This window comes from Lygodium microphyllum, chromosome 10, assembly GCF_053477565.2.
Source record: "Lygodium microphyllum isolate KBCC chromosome 10, Lygodium_microphyllum_v1.1.10, whole genome shotgun sequence".
NCBI lineage: Eukaryota > Viridiplantae > Streptophyta > Polypodiopsida > Schizaeales > Lygodiaceae > Lygodium > Lygodium microphyllum.
In genome coordinates this window covers 76113084-76128312 of record NC_141144.1, presented here as the reverse complement: position 1 = coordinate 76128312, position 15229 = coordinate 76113084, and the positions used below count along the sequence as shown (strand labels likewise).

At 40.9% G+C, this 15229-nt stretch overlaps 1 protein-coding gene and 1 long non-coding RNA gene across 8 annotated transcripts in view; both read left to right on the top strand.

Annotated features, from left to right (window-relative positions):
* LOC148030179 (uncharacterized) overlaps nucleotides 1-15229 on the top strand; it is a 159257-nt gene that overhangs the window by 102848 nt on the left and 41180 nt on the right. The window lies entirely within an intron of this gene.
* Nucleotides 7008-8492, top strand: LOC148030182 (uncharacterized). The gene is made up of 3 exons (XR_015692142.1): nucleotides 7008-7997; nucleotides 8084-8147; nucleotides 8252-8492. It is a non-coding gene; the product is annotated as an uncharacterized LOC148030182 (long non-coding RNA).

Sequence of the window (15229 nt, the reverse complement as noted above, 5' to 3'; positions counted from 1 at the left end):
GCCAGAGAAGTCTTTGAGGATGAGGGGGGTCTATTTGAGTGGACATGTTATGGGAGGATTTTTTTGGGGGGGTGGTGATGTGTGGATCCTTACCGGATGATGGGGATGAGGGACTGGAGGTGTGGTGTCAGGTTGGTTGGTGGTAGTTAATGTTGAGAGTTGGCTAGAGTTTGGTTTGAATTAGGATCGACATAGAGGTTTAGGTGCCAATGAGGGGACTGGAACCTGGTTGTCCATATTAGACAGACAGATTGTTTAGTCTGATCCATCCTGTCCAGTACGACACGTCTAATGGTGTCCAATGGAAACTGTCCGATTGTTTTAAAGTGCCTTTTTTTGACCATTTGCGGTGACTGTTGGGGTAAGTTGTAGGTGTTGTTTAGGCTTTCTCCGTTGCAGTGCATTGTGCCAAAAGAAAAGCATAGTGCATTGGAATTTCCATAAGGTATCATAGTCATAACATTGGCTAGTGTTGTCCAACCATGCCACATGCCCCAAACCTACTGGAAATTTCCAACCAGCATAAACATGATATAAATCTGAAATATAGTCCTTATATGCTTGTTAGGATGTAAAAGCACCCTGCTTCTGTTCGTGGCCATCTCAAAAGGCATCCATAGTAGGCTACAATAGCCCTTGAAAGCAAAAGTAGGCCATATGATTGGCCTATGACCCTTGGTTAGTGGTGCCATATGCTGCAAAAGCGGCCATAGCATCGCAATCCATATCTACTACTATTAGTCTACATGATGGTCTTCATGATGTTAAGAAAACCAGTGATCCTTTTATATGGCCATTCATGGCAGCTTTTAAGACCCAATCAACCATAGACAATTAGTTGGTTTCTTTTGTACCTAACTCAATCAACTCTTGGCCTAGTGTTGAGATAGTATCTCCAACTCAAATTTGGGCATGCCTATTGAGTTCTTGGGCGCAGCTACTTTAGTCTCTACTTTCGTTCACATTTGCCACACCTTGTGTGGCATCCATGTTTGGGTCTATTTATAGGACCTCGTGCATTCATTTCATCCCGCATTCTTGCATCACTAGTGATTCTTCCTTGCTTAATATGTTCTTTGAGTGAGAGTGAGAGAGTGTTGTTTTGTGTTTCCTTTCACATAGAACATTCAATTCATGCATTATATTTGTTACTAGCTAGGTTTATAGGGTGCTTGTCTTCATAGCAGCTAAGAAACACGTTTCTTTGAATTTAAAACTTACGAAACTTTTCTTAAAGTACGAAACGCTTCTGAGAGTAGAAAACGTGGATGTTTTTTTTTTTCTTTTTTTTGGGTGAGTTGGAACTGAAGATTTTGGACAAGAGACTTATTTTTTTGTGATTTTGTTTAGTTATTAGACTTTGTCAATCTAGTAACTATTCTTGTCTTGAGAGTTGAATACTATAGGACTTTAGTCTTATTTATGAGTTATTTATGATATATTATATGGATTGAGTCACGTTGCAACATCATGATTCTCATTTCAAAACAAACTGACAAAATGTCAAAATCGAGAATGAATGTATAGCTTGTCCACGGACTAACTTTGACATAAGTGACAAGTTAATAATGGGTCATGGATACCTCCAAAGGAAGTTTGCCCCTGACAAAGGTCGTGGATATTGGCTGCATGTTTTGAATATAATATGTCAAGAGCCTCATGAGAATTCTCGAACTTATGCTAAGAAATTGAAGGAGGTGTTCTGTAAATTATAAGACTCTATTCCCACTCCACCTGGTGCCCAACTATAGTTCTTCCTACATGGATTGGATTTCAACATCCAAGCGAAGTTGAGTAGTGTTTCTTTTCCTAATATAGATATTTCCATTATACAAGAAAAGGAGATAGAGTCCCGATTACAAGCGACTTATGCATCTAGGGCAAATCTCTATTCAAGTCTAGGTCCTAACAATAATTTGGCATTACCTATAACTAATGGAGGTCAAGATGCAATAAGTCCATCAATCCCAAATCCTAGTGCAAGAGGAGACATTATGCAAAATATACCTATGTTAGCCACTCCTCCTAATGTTGCTATACCAATCCTCATGAATCCCCTAATGCATCTAGAGCAAATCTCTATTCAAGTCTAGGTCCTAGCAATAATTTGGCATTACCTATAACTAATGGAGGTCAAGATGCAAATAGTCCATCTAACAATAATTTGGCATTACCTATAACTAATGGAGGTCAAGATGCAATAAGTCCATCCATCGCAAATCTTAGTGCAAGAGGAGACATTATGCAAAATATACCTATGTTACCCACTCCTTCTAATTTTGCTATGCCAATCCTCATGAATCCCCTAATGCATCTAGGGCAAATCTCTATTCAAGTCTAGGTCCTAACAATAATTTGGCATTACCTATAACTAATGGAGGTCAAGATGCAATAAGTCTATCCATCGCAAATCCTATTGCAAGAGGAGACATTATGCAAAATATACCTATGTTCTTTAGATTACTAGATGGCCACCCCCATGGTATTACATGCTCCTCCTTGGCTTTTCCCCCAATCCCTCCAAACCACCCTTGGAGGTGTTGAACAGTTTTCTAATGACGGACTTAAACTGTAGCTAAACTGTTGAGCCCTTGTAATTTTTTTGTTTTTGTTATATAAATAGATACACCTTTTTATGCCTCGAAGAAAACAAACAACTTGAAGATAAGCATAGCAGCCAGAAACTTCCAAAACGTTTAGAAACGAAACGTCAGAAACGTGTTTTCTAAGTTTCTTTCAAGAGGGGATAAAATAAGAAACACACATTTTTTTATATAGGGAATTTTAATAGTTTTGACTAGGGAAAGAGGTTTTAAACCTCTATGGAACTCTCTCTTAAACAAAGAATGGCCAATTGAGCTTGAGTGATAATAGAGTTAATTGAGAATAATACGTTACATATCCATGATCCATTATTGACTTCTCACTTATGTCAAAGTTAGTCTTTGGACAAGCTATAAAAATGGTTTAGAACTCAAACATTATGTTTCATACATATCATACAAAGAAAATTGAAATTAACATGTAAATAGTCTATCTACAATATGGATTGAGTCAAGTTGCAACATCATGAGTCTCATTTCAAAACAAACTGACAAAATGTCAAAATCGAGAAAGAATCATAAATAACTCATAAATGAGACTAAAGTCGTATAATATTCACCTCTCAAGACAAGAATAGATACTCGATTGACAAAGTCCAATAATTAAACAAAATCATAAAAAAATCAATCTCTCGTCCAAAATCTTGAGCCCTCATGAGTCATTTCACATCATCATCATGATGTTTAATATCGCCCAATAGTTTTTGTCACAAAAATCATGTTTTGGGTTCCAACTCAGAAAGAAAAAAAAAACGCCGACTTTTTTTACTCTCAGAAACATTTTGTACTTTAAGAAGCGTTTCGTAAGTTTCAAATTCAAAGAAACACGTTTCTTAGCTGCTATGGATAGGATCTAAGCCTTTTTTATACTAATGGAGAATATATGGTGTGAATATGGAAGAAAAGAGGTGTGTCTAAGGGTTTATGGAAAGAGGGGTCATAATAAGTGTCTCCCGCTCCTCTTTTATAGTTTTAAAAAAGGATATTGGTCAAATATAAATAACCTTTTATAAGGTTATTCGATTATTATAAGCTTTGTAAAAGCTTAATGCATTACATACTGCCCTTGCATTGCGATCGCCTAAAATCATGTTAGGGGAAGGGGGGCAACGAGGGTGCACCTACACTTGTTCACTCACTAAACACAGCACAGAAGGGGGGGGGGGGGAACTAGAATCGTGTCTCCCTTGGTGAAGAGTACTGCCTTTCTCTTTTTGTTGGCTTGTTCTATCATGGTGATTTTGTTCTGTTCTAGGCTTTGCTTTGCTGCAGCATTGCGGCCTCTTCATTTCTTTAAGAATTCTTCCGCATCTTGATCTTCGGCTTTGGCCCCTCTTGATGCTAGGCAACAGGGGTGATGACTTATTTTCCTGTGGCTAATTCAAAGTGTGTGTAGCCAATGGCGTAGTGGATTGAGCTGTTGGAATAAAACTCCAACACATCGAGGTACAAGGCCCAATCCTTTGGTCCACCCAGGCCTTCAATGCCATGGTTGACTCGCTTTGTTTGCCCATCTGTTTGTGGGTGGAAGGATGATGAAAATCTCAACTTTGTTTCCACGGTCTTCAAGAGTTCCTTCCACATGTCACTTATGAATCTTCCATCTCTATCTGACACTATGGCTAAGGGTAGACCATGTAGCTTGAACATGTGTGAAGAAGAGACTGGCTACCTCCTTGGCATTCAATGGTGGCTTGGCACAGGTATGAAGTGAGCTTGCTTGGAGAAATAGTCCACCACTACAAAAATAATGGGGTATCCATGGGATTCGGGAGGCTCCACAATGAAATCCATGCTAATTACATCCCATGGTTGGCAAGATACTGGGATTGGTTGGAGTAAGCCTGCTGGCTTAGAGCGTGGTGCCTTCACAAGTTGGCATGTAGGACATATCTTGATGTAGTCTGTGACTTATTCTTTCATGTTAGGCCAAAAGAACTGCTTTCTAAGTACTTCAAGTGTTTTGCTTTGTCCTTTATGTGTGCCTAGTTTTCCATCATGCACTTCATGTAAAATGACTTTCTTTAGTGTTGCTTGCTTGCTTCCATGTGCAACGTGTTATCTTCTTTGGTGAGGTGGAATAGTGGTGCGGTGATGAGGCTATAATCCTTGATGAACCTTCTACAAAATACTGTGAAGCCTAGAAACTCTTGCACTTGTCTCATAGTCTTTAACTCGAGCCAATTCTTAACGGCTTATACATTCTTGGGGCCCACTTTGATACCGGCCTGTCCTACAATGAATCCTAGAAATTCTAATTCGTTTACTGTAAAGTCACATTTTTCTGGCTTGGCATATAGCTTATGTTGTCTCAGCTTCTCAAAAGCTACGCATAGGTGTCTTTTGTGTTTCTCTAGAATTTTGCTATATACCAGGAGATCATCAATGTAGATAATGAGAAAGACATTTATTTTGGGCCTAAATACTCCATCCATGAGGCCAGAGAAGCTGTCTGGCCCATTACTTTGTCCAAAACCTAAGACTAGCCATTCAAAACTACCATGTCGGGTGCGGAAAGCTATTTTGGGGATATCTTTTTCTACTATGTGAATCTGATGGTACCTTGACCTAAGATCTATACGGCTAAAGTATTTGGCTCCATGTAGCCTATCTAAGAGGTCCTCAACTATAGGCATGGGATATTTGTTTTTTATAGTGATCTTATTAAGGGCCCTATAATCTAGACATAGCTTGAGTCCCCCATCCTTCTTCTTGACAAACAACACTGAGGCACCGAAGGGGGATTTGCTGGGGCGGATGAAACCTTGTTCTTCTAATTCATACAATTGCTTCTTCAACTCTGTGAGTTCTGTGTGATTCATAGGATAAGGGTCTCTAGCCAGTGGGGCGGATCCTGGAATGAGTTCGATCTTGTGACCCACATCTTATTTGGGTGGTAGGCCCTTGGATAGTTCTATTTGCATTACATCCTTAAACTCCTTACGTATTTCTATCACTCTTGTATTACTGGCTTGGGGTTTGGGCTTCTTGGTAACCTCCTGCTCAATGGGTCAAATTGTGCATAGATACACCATGTCTCCTTACTTTATAGACTTCTCCACTTGCTTGGCACTGCAAGTCATGATGCAAGGTTTGATATGGTTAACTTGACATGGCGGTGCTTGGGTTGGTGCTCCTTGTTGGCTTATACTTGGTTTCACTGTTTGGTATGAGACTTCAGGCTTATTGTCTTTCATTTGCACTTTGATTGATCTTATGCTCGGTAGTTGCATTCTTTCATAGGGTACTCTAATGCCTTCTCCTTGCATATCTAACATCATCTCATTAACTCCTTTCTCAAACATTGCGATGGCATACTTGTCATAGAATTCCAAGCCTAATATGGCTTCAAAATCATCCATGGAAATGACTAAGAAGTTGAGTTTAGCTTTCCACATTCCTGCTTCTACTTGTACTGCAAAGACTTGTTTCATCTCCTTGGCCTCTCCTTGTGCAAAAGTTACTGTTAATCCTTCTGGGGTTCTAGACAATTTTAGCCCATGTTTGGCTGCGTAGTCTGGTGTGATGAAGTTCTGGGTGACCACTGTGTCCACCATAATGGCTTGATTCCCTTCACTCACTATGCCCTTGTTGATGCATAACTGTTAGACTGCTGCTACACGAACCGTCATGCATTGGGGGCGAGCACTGACTGTCCCCACCCTTGCATGGTCTATGCTTTCATCACTTCCACTGGGGATTTCTTGGATGTGCGGGGGCTGTGGTTCCTCTGCCCCATATGCACTAGTGGCTGCACTCTAGATCTGCTTAATGAGGCTGTGTTGTCCATGGGGTATCTATTTTGATAGTGGGGTCGCCTGCATTTGAAACATCTAATCCCTATGGTTGGGCCTTGGTGTCTCCACCATGGTGTATTTGATCTTGCAAGCTCATATGATGCACTCGGAGTTGGTCTATAGTGGTTACCTACTACCGCCCGCACCCCCCCCCCCCCCCCCCCCCCCCCCAAAAAAAATCTGCCAATTGCTCCTCTTGGTACTAGGGCGGATTGTGACGCGGTTGGGGTTATGCTGTGCCCAAAGGGTATGTGGGCGTGTACATGGGTGCGTGAGTTCAAACCTTGGGTATACCCTTGAGGCATCTTTTAGACATTTCAGCCTTTCTCATAAAAAAAACAAAAGATGGATTATAATCTTGTGAAAGAGTGTACGTATGAAAATTGTAGATGCCTTGCCAAAGTCAAGCTTGTAATGATGAGACAACTGAATTAGCAAACTACATTAATTCTAATTAGTTTCATGTTCAAGAATAGCAACGAATAATGAGTTATTTAATTACAAATAACCAAGTAATTACATAACTATACATTTATATCATGTGCGTGCGTGTGCACACGCACACGCACGCACACACACACACACACACACACACACACACACACACACACACACACAAGAATGATTCACTTGTATTGGCTATTTTATCACAAGAATGATTAGTGATTTTCACCACCTTGATTTGGTTGATCCTTTGATCCCTAATATACTATGACTTTGTCAAGCCCTTTTTGGCTATTGATTCCATGTGACACTAAGTTAAGGTAATGATTTAATTTTGATTATTCCTATTTTGCTTAGTATGTCTATTCCTTTAGAATATTGTTGAACTCTTAGAACAATGGAACAATATAGTTTTATTGCAATATTCTTGACTCACTCTTATTGGCTATTTTGTTCTTTTTATCAAGAGAATATGTAATGATCACCACCACCCCAACTTGGTTGATCCTTGGATCCATACTTTAGTTTAAACATTGATAGGTCTTATTTGCCCTTGATACTTTTTTGCCCTTTGCTACTTTTTTTCATTAGGCTAAGGTTAAATTATAAGTTTGATCATGTATGTTGATTGCTTTTAGCTCTAATCTTCTTTTAACTTGGCTTCCTTAAAGAAAAAACTGACTAACTAATGCCCTCTCTATTATCTAGGTAGAACTACCTATGGCATGCATACAATGAGCATTCTAATAAATTTTCATCTTATTATCCTTTCATTGGTTATGTGCTTGTGTCTTTTGTATTTAAAAATCTTATTACCTACCTAATTGTTCATAGCCATGACCATGCAGCTACTTAGGCTAACATTCTCTTGGTTACATCCACTTTAATGGGCATGGGGAATACGTTGGACCCTTAATCCTTATCAATTGGGCATTGGATGCTTTCAGTTGTACCCCACTTGGTGTAAAAGAAGCTTTAAGGCTAGGGACCCTACCTATTTAGCCTTAAAACCCCCTTTTTTCCCTAGCACTTACCTACGGGCACTGGCTTTTGGTGCTTCTGATGGTAAGTAATACTGACAGATCTCAGTTTTTGGTTACTCCCTTTCCTCTTTGGACGGGCATGGTGACGAAGTTGGTCTGCTTACGCCAGGGTATGTTTTTTGATATCACATGGCCTTCTCACCTTATGATATCACATAGCCTTTGGATCACATGGCATCTGACGTTCTGGTTGCAGACGATACGCCGCCTGCTCTCGCTTTTTACTTGAATGTGCATGGGCAAGTTTTCTACTGCGCACTGTAAACTTCCCCCTTTTTTTTTTAACGAGTTCCTTTGAATAATGTCTTTGACGCCTTTGATCCACAAATTTTTGGTATAACTAATGGCAATAATTTTTTTCTAGTTGCATGCCGGGAATTTGGTTACTTCATTTTTATTGTGCTGTCGCAACATTTGGATTGCAAATGGAAGATATTTCAGCTTTTGTTCTTGTGCCTGGGGATGATTTCTGCATGGCCATCATTTGATCAGCATCTCCTTTTGGTACATGGATTCGATCTTTTAATGCACGTCTTTTTCAGCCATGTATGGCCTTTGAAGTTTGTGATTCTATCAGAAGCCACTTCTTGGCTTTGCATGTTGTTGGTTCCACATCTTTGATAGATTGTACTCTATTTGCAATATCATTTTATGTATACTTGATTGATGATAATGTGTATGGTGGAAAATAAGTTTTTGGTTCAGCAAAACTGTATCTCCTCCTAAATCCTGGATCAATGCAGCAAGTTTTTATACTCAACTATTTGGAATTTGCCTAATTACATGGTAAATTGATAATAGGTTTTCTTGCATGATACTCTCTCTTCCTTGCCACTTAATAGTTATATAATTATGAGATACTATTTCAGCTTTGCATCAAAAGTTTTTATTAGAAAATTTTAAGATTATAGTTGTCAATAACTTATATTGCCTCTTTAAGTACTGTAGACTTTACTTAACCGTAGGTGGTAATTGTTCACTCTTATTCTATCTTTTCTATTGCAAATAACTTTTCCTAATTTAAGTTCTGCTAAGAGATCCATTGCCTTTCAGCTTTAGTTGAGTCTTTGTGTAAATATCCAGCGTTTATAGCCAATGATGGTAGATTTGATGCCTTCCATGGCAGTCTACTTCGCCTATAAGTAGTTTATCTCATCTTAACCCTAGGTGGTAAGGGATAGCTCATAACCCAACTTTTCTACAATAAATAAATTTCCCTAATCTAATTTTTTTTCGAATATGTTATCTTTCAATTTTTGTGAAACATTAGGTATATTACTAGTACTTATAGGCTATGATGGTGGATTTGTTACTTGCTATGATAATCTACTTAGCCTATATTTGTCTTCCATAAACACAATTTTACTATTAAGATGTGTTAGCATCCATTATGCCGTTTAGTTTTGCAAATATTTTTGCATGACTAGTATTAGTTTTTCTCTAAATTTTTAATTTTTTCCAAGTAACATGTCATTGCTTAAGTTTATTAGCATTATTAATAGATTGACTTAGTCTTCCTTAAAAAAATATTTTAGGATTATATAATTTATTCTATAATTTAACATTGAGGAGGTTAGGGATTTTTGGGTTTGAAACAAGAGAGCGTGTCGGGTCATAATGTAGAGTGGAGTATGTCGCGTCATGGTATATGCGTGTGGAAAGGGATAGCGTGGTATAGCAAGTGAGAGAGTGCACCCCCCTACCTCCCCACATGAGAAAACAAACCTCACTCCACTAAACTCCCCGACAACTTGTCCATCTCCCCCTCTTCCCCACAATGACTTGGCATACACCACTATCGCCCTCATAAGGGCTTTGTAGCTATACTGTGGCATTGCTACCGGAAACACCTATATAGGGAGTAGTAGTGACTTTGAGCCTTGCTTGGTTTCCACTCTACGTGTTATTCCCTATACGTAGTGGTGATCCCTCTTATGTGCGGCGTCACGAGTGTAGTCTTGGGATGTATCTACGTTGTACCGTTTCTTTGATTGAATAATACAAGAGTATACCTCGCTCTCACATATCCTGTTACCTTTCTGTGCCGTATTGAGTGAGTGAACGAGTGCAGGTGCATCACACTTGGTATCGGAGCAACTCTTGCTCGGAGTAAAGGAGTGCTCACGGAAGTAGGAGAAGAGATTCAGTGTCCAAAGAGATCGTGCCGAAACAACCCATGTCGTGTCACCCCACGTCGAGATGTGCCACGTCGACCCTCGTCGTGAGGACCTCGACATAGCAAACCCAATACCAGCCAATACCTGAAGACGCGATGCTGCTTCCCTGCGGAACATCCACCATCCGAAGGCGAAATGCAGTTTCCCCGTGTTGACAACCTTGAAAGCTGAGGTGCGGCTCCCCACGACCATATGGAGGACGACAGAGAGAACGCACCCATCCCAACAATGGAAGAGAGGAAGAAGTGCAGAGGGGAAGAATGGAGAGTAGCTCAAGAGGAGAAGGTAGCCGCACTAGAGAGGCAGTTGGAAGGCATATCAAGCCTATTGGACTCAATTTGGAGGACATGCAGATGAAAGAGGAGGAAGAGGAAAGGAGAAGAAAACTAAAAGTGGAGTAGGGTTGCAGAGAGTGGGTGTTACACCAAGAAGAAGAGGAGAGAAGGTAGAAAGTGCGAGAGGAGATGGATAGGTTAGGGAGAGAGGAGACTTCTAGGAGGACACAAGATACAAGAAAGGACAAGGAGAAGGTAGTGGAAGTAGGAAGTAAGAAGAAGGAAAAATGACACAAACATAGAGAAGAGGAGGAGAGTGACAGTTGAAAAGACGACTACGGCAACTTCAAAATGCCCCAATTCACCAAGTACAAAGGAGAGAGAGACAGGTTGGTATTGAAGAAATGTATTGCCGAAGTAGTTAGATACTTGAAGTATGCAAGGATCATTGAAGACAGGAAGGAAGAGGTGGTAGCAATCTACTTAGAGGAGGATGCTACTAGTTGGTAGGTGCTGAAACATGATCAAGGGGGCACCATCTTTTCATGCGAAGAACTCCAAGAGGAACTCAAAGACTATTTCATTCCAAGGATGGAGAAATTCAAAGTTAGTGATGAATGGAGAAACCTCAAACAGACACAAGGGAAGATGAAGGAGTATGTCAGCAAATACAGGCAGCTCATGCTGCAGTTACACAACATGGACACTGACACTAAGCTATATGGATTCTTATTTGGCATGCAAGAATGGGCGAGAAGAGATGTAGAGAGACAGGAGCCAAACAGTTTGGCTGAGGCCATGAGAATGATTGAAAGACTAGTGGATCTAGAAGGAAGGAGGACCAAATTCAACACAAACCTCAATAACGACTCTTGGACCCCGAGAACCAATACCCCTAGAGACCCATTCCCGGAGACGCGGAATCAAAACTCAAGCATAACCCCAGCCGCGTTACAATATGCCCTAGTACCAAGAGGAGAAGTTAGTAGATAGGGGAGGAGGAGGTAACGACTATAGACCAACTCCGAGTGCATCATATGGGCCCACCGGATCAAATACATCATGGTGGAGACCCCAAGGCCCAACCATAGGGATTAGATGTTTCAAATGCGGGGGACCCCACTATCAAAATAGATGCCCCATGGACAACACAACCTCATCAAGTAGGTCTAGAGTGGCAACCACTAGTGCATCCAAGAAATCCCCAGTGGAAGTGATGAGAGCATAGACCATGCAAGGGTGGGGATAGTCAGTGCTCGCCCCCAATGCATGGCAGTTCTTGTAGCCGTATAGACCTTAGGTCAAGGTACCATTAGATTCGCATAGCAAAAGAAGATATCCCCAAAATAGCTTTCCGCACCGAATGTGGTAGTTTTGAATTGCTAGTCTTAGGTTTTGGACAAAGTAATGGGCCAGACACATTTTGTGGCCTCATGGATGGAGTATTTAGGCCCGAAATAAATGTCATTGTCATTATCTACATCGATGATCTCCTAGTATATAGCAAAATTCTAGAGAAACACAAAAGACACTTACGCCTAGTTTTTGAGAAGCTGAGATAACATAAGCTATATGCCAAGCTAGAAAAATGTGACTTTGCAGTAAAGGAATTATAATTTCTAGGATTCATTGTAGGAGAGGCGGTATCAAAGTGGACCCCAAGAAAGTAGAAGTCGTTAAGAATTGGCTTATGTTGAAGACTATGAGACAAGTGCGAGAGTTTCTAGGCTTCATAGTATTTTGTAGAAGGTTCATCAAGGATTATAGCCTCATCACCGCACTACTATTCCACCTCACCAAAGAAGATAACACGTTTGCATGGGGAAGCGAGCAACAGGCTGCTTTTGAGCTGATGAAGAAATGTATGAGTCAAATCCTTGTCGTGAAAGTACCCAACTTCATGAAGCCCTTTGAGATCACAGATGCATCGGATTATGGCATTGGGGGCATTTTGGTGCAAGAAGGCGACCCCATAGCTTATGAATCCAAGAAGTTCACAGATGCCGAAACCAGATGGAGTACACACGAGAAGGAGATGCTAGCAGTAATCCACTGTCTTAGAAAATGGAAGCATTATGTCTAGGACAAACACACAGCAGTCTTCACCAACAACATCTCCCTCAAATACTTCTAATCCCAATCGAAGCTATCTGCCAAACAAGCTCGATGGCTTTACTTCCTAACTGAATTTGACTTGGAGATCAAACACAAGCTAGGATCCACTAACAAGATAGTAGATGCTCTAAGTCATAAAGCTGATTTGAAAGCCATCACTGTGTTCAGTACCAACTTCCTCAAGTTAGTGAAGGAGGCTTTGGAATAGGACCAAGCCATGCTCAAGATTATAGGAGATGTGAAAGCTGACAAGACACCACATGACATGTATACCCACGAGGAGGGAATTCTGTTTGTAGAAAAGAGATTGTACATCCCCAACAACGTGGAACTAAAGAAAGTCATTTCACATGAAGTGCATGATGGGAAAGTAGGCACACATAAAGGACAAAGCAAAACACTTAAAGTACTTAGAAAGCAGTTCTTTTGGTCTAACATGAAGGAATAAGTCATAGACTACATCAAGATATGTCCTACGTGCCAACTTGTGAAGGCACCACGCTCTAAGCCAGCAGGCTTACTCCAACCAATCCCAGTATCTTGCCAACCATGGGATGTAATTAGCATGGATTTCATTGTGGAGCCTCCCGAATCCCATGGATACCCCATTATTTTTGTAGTGGTGGACTATTTCTCCAAGCAAGCTCACTTCATACTTGCTAAGCCACCATTGAATGCCAAGGAGGTAGCCAGTCTCTTCTTCACACATGTTCAAGCTACATGGTCTACCCTTAGCCATAGTGTCAGATAGAGATGGAAGATTAATAAGTGACATGTGGAAGGAACTCTTGAAGACCGTGGAAACAAAGTTGAGATTTTCATCATCCTTCCACCCACAAACAGATGGGCAAACAAAGCGAGTCAACCATGGCATTGAAGGCCTGGGTGGACCAAAGGATTGGGCCTTGTACCTCGATGTGTTGGAGTTTTACTACACTAGTTCAATCCACTCTGCCATTGGCTACACAAACTTTGAATTAGCCGCGGGAAAAGAAGTCATCACCCCCGTTGCCTAGCATCAGGAGGGGCCAAAGCTGAAGATCAAGATGCGGAAGAATTCTTAAAGAAATGGAGAGACCATAATGCTGCAGCAAAGCAGAGCCTAGAACAGAGCAAAATCACCATGATAGAACAAGCCAACAAAAAGAGAAAGGTAGTACTCTTCACCAAGGGAGACACGATCCTAGTCAACTCCAAGTATATGTCACTCCCAAAAAATATGAGTCTCAAATTCAATCACCGCTAATATGGACGTTACCGTATTACTCAAGTATTGAATGCAGTCACATACAAACTTGACCCGCCAGAAAGTGTTTGTGTTCATAATGCATTTGATGCTTCACTTTTGCGCAGGTTCTATCCCGATAACCAATGTGGACGGCAGGTATCAATGCTCCATTCCAATGGCCCCTTCAATGTAGAGGTCTTCCTTCTGTGCTGGGAGCACAAAGGATTCCTTGGATTTCGGAAGCAGAGACGCCCGAATGTGGCAAAGATGCCTTCGCCATCTTGCTCAAGGAGAAATTCACCAATTCTTCCAATGTTCCTTGAGTCATCCTGATGGCACTCATCATAGGCCCTGTATGCCTCCATTCCTCAAATGTAGTTGAGTCGAGGGTGGACTTGCATGGTAGCCCGAAAAAACCAAAAAGCCCTAACAAGTCTAGATAAGGAGACATTGACTAGCTTGCTAGAAAAAGCTGTGTTAAGACCCCCAAGTCCTAGTGTGAGACACTGGCGAGTTTGATAGTAAAGGCTGTGTTAAGACGTCATGAATGTCTCAAAGTCCTAGACCGGCAGACACTGGCCAATTTGTTAGCAGACACTGGTCAGCTTGTTAGCAGAAGCTGTGTTAAGACCCTCGGATGAGTCAAATAGCCTCCACCCTTAGATTGCTGAGGACAACAATCCAGTAAGCGAGGGCGAAAGTAAGGGATTTGTGGCTATACCATGGCATTGCTACGGGAAACATCTATATAGGGAGTAGTAGTGACTTCGAGCCGTGCTTGGTTTTCATTCTACGTGTGATTCCCTATACCTAGTGGTGAACTCTCTTATGTGCGGCGTCATGAGGGTGTAGTCCTGGGATGTGTCTATGTTGTACGGTTTCTTTTATTGAATAATACAAGAGTATACCTTGCTCTCACATATCCTGTTACCTTTTTGTGTCGTGTTGAGTGAGTGAACAAGTGCAGGTGCATCCTCGTTTCCTCCCCCCCCCCCCCCCCCCCCCACCCCTTCGCCCGCCCTTTCCCAAATATGATTCTAGGCGACCGCAACGCAGGGGCACCATGTAATGCATTAAGCTTTTACAAAGCTTATAATAATCAAATAAGCTTATAAAAGCTTATTTATATTTGACGAATATCCATTTTTTAAACTATAAAAGGGGGACGGGAAACACTTTTTAAGACGCCTCTTTCCATAAAGCCTTAGACACACCTCTTTTCTTCCATATTCACACCATATATTCTCCATTAGTATGAAAAAGGCTTAGATCCTATCCATAGCAGCTAAGAAACATGTTTCTTTGAAATTGAAACTTACGAAACGCTTCTTAAAGTACGAAATGTTTCTGAGAGTAAAAAACGTGGACGTTTTTTTTTTTTTCTTTGTGAGTTGGAACCCAAAACATGGTTTTTTTGACAAAAATTATTGGGCAATATTAAACATGATGATGATGATGTGGAATGACTCATGAGGGCTCAAGATTTTGGACGAGAGATTGATTTTTTTGTGATTTTGTTTAGTTATTGGACTTTGTCAATCGAGTAT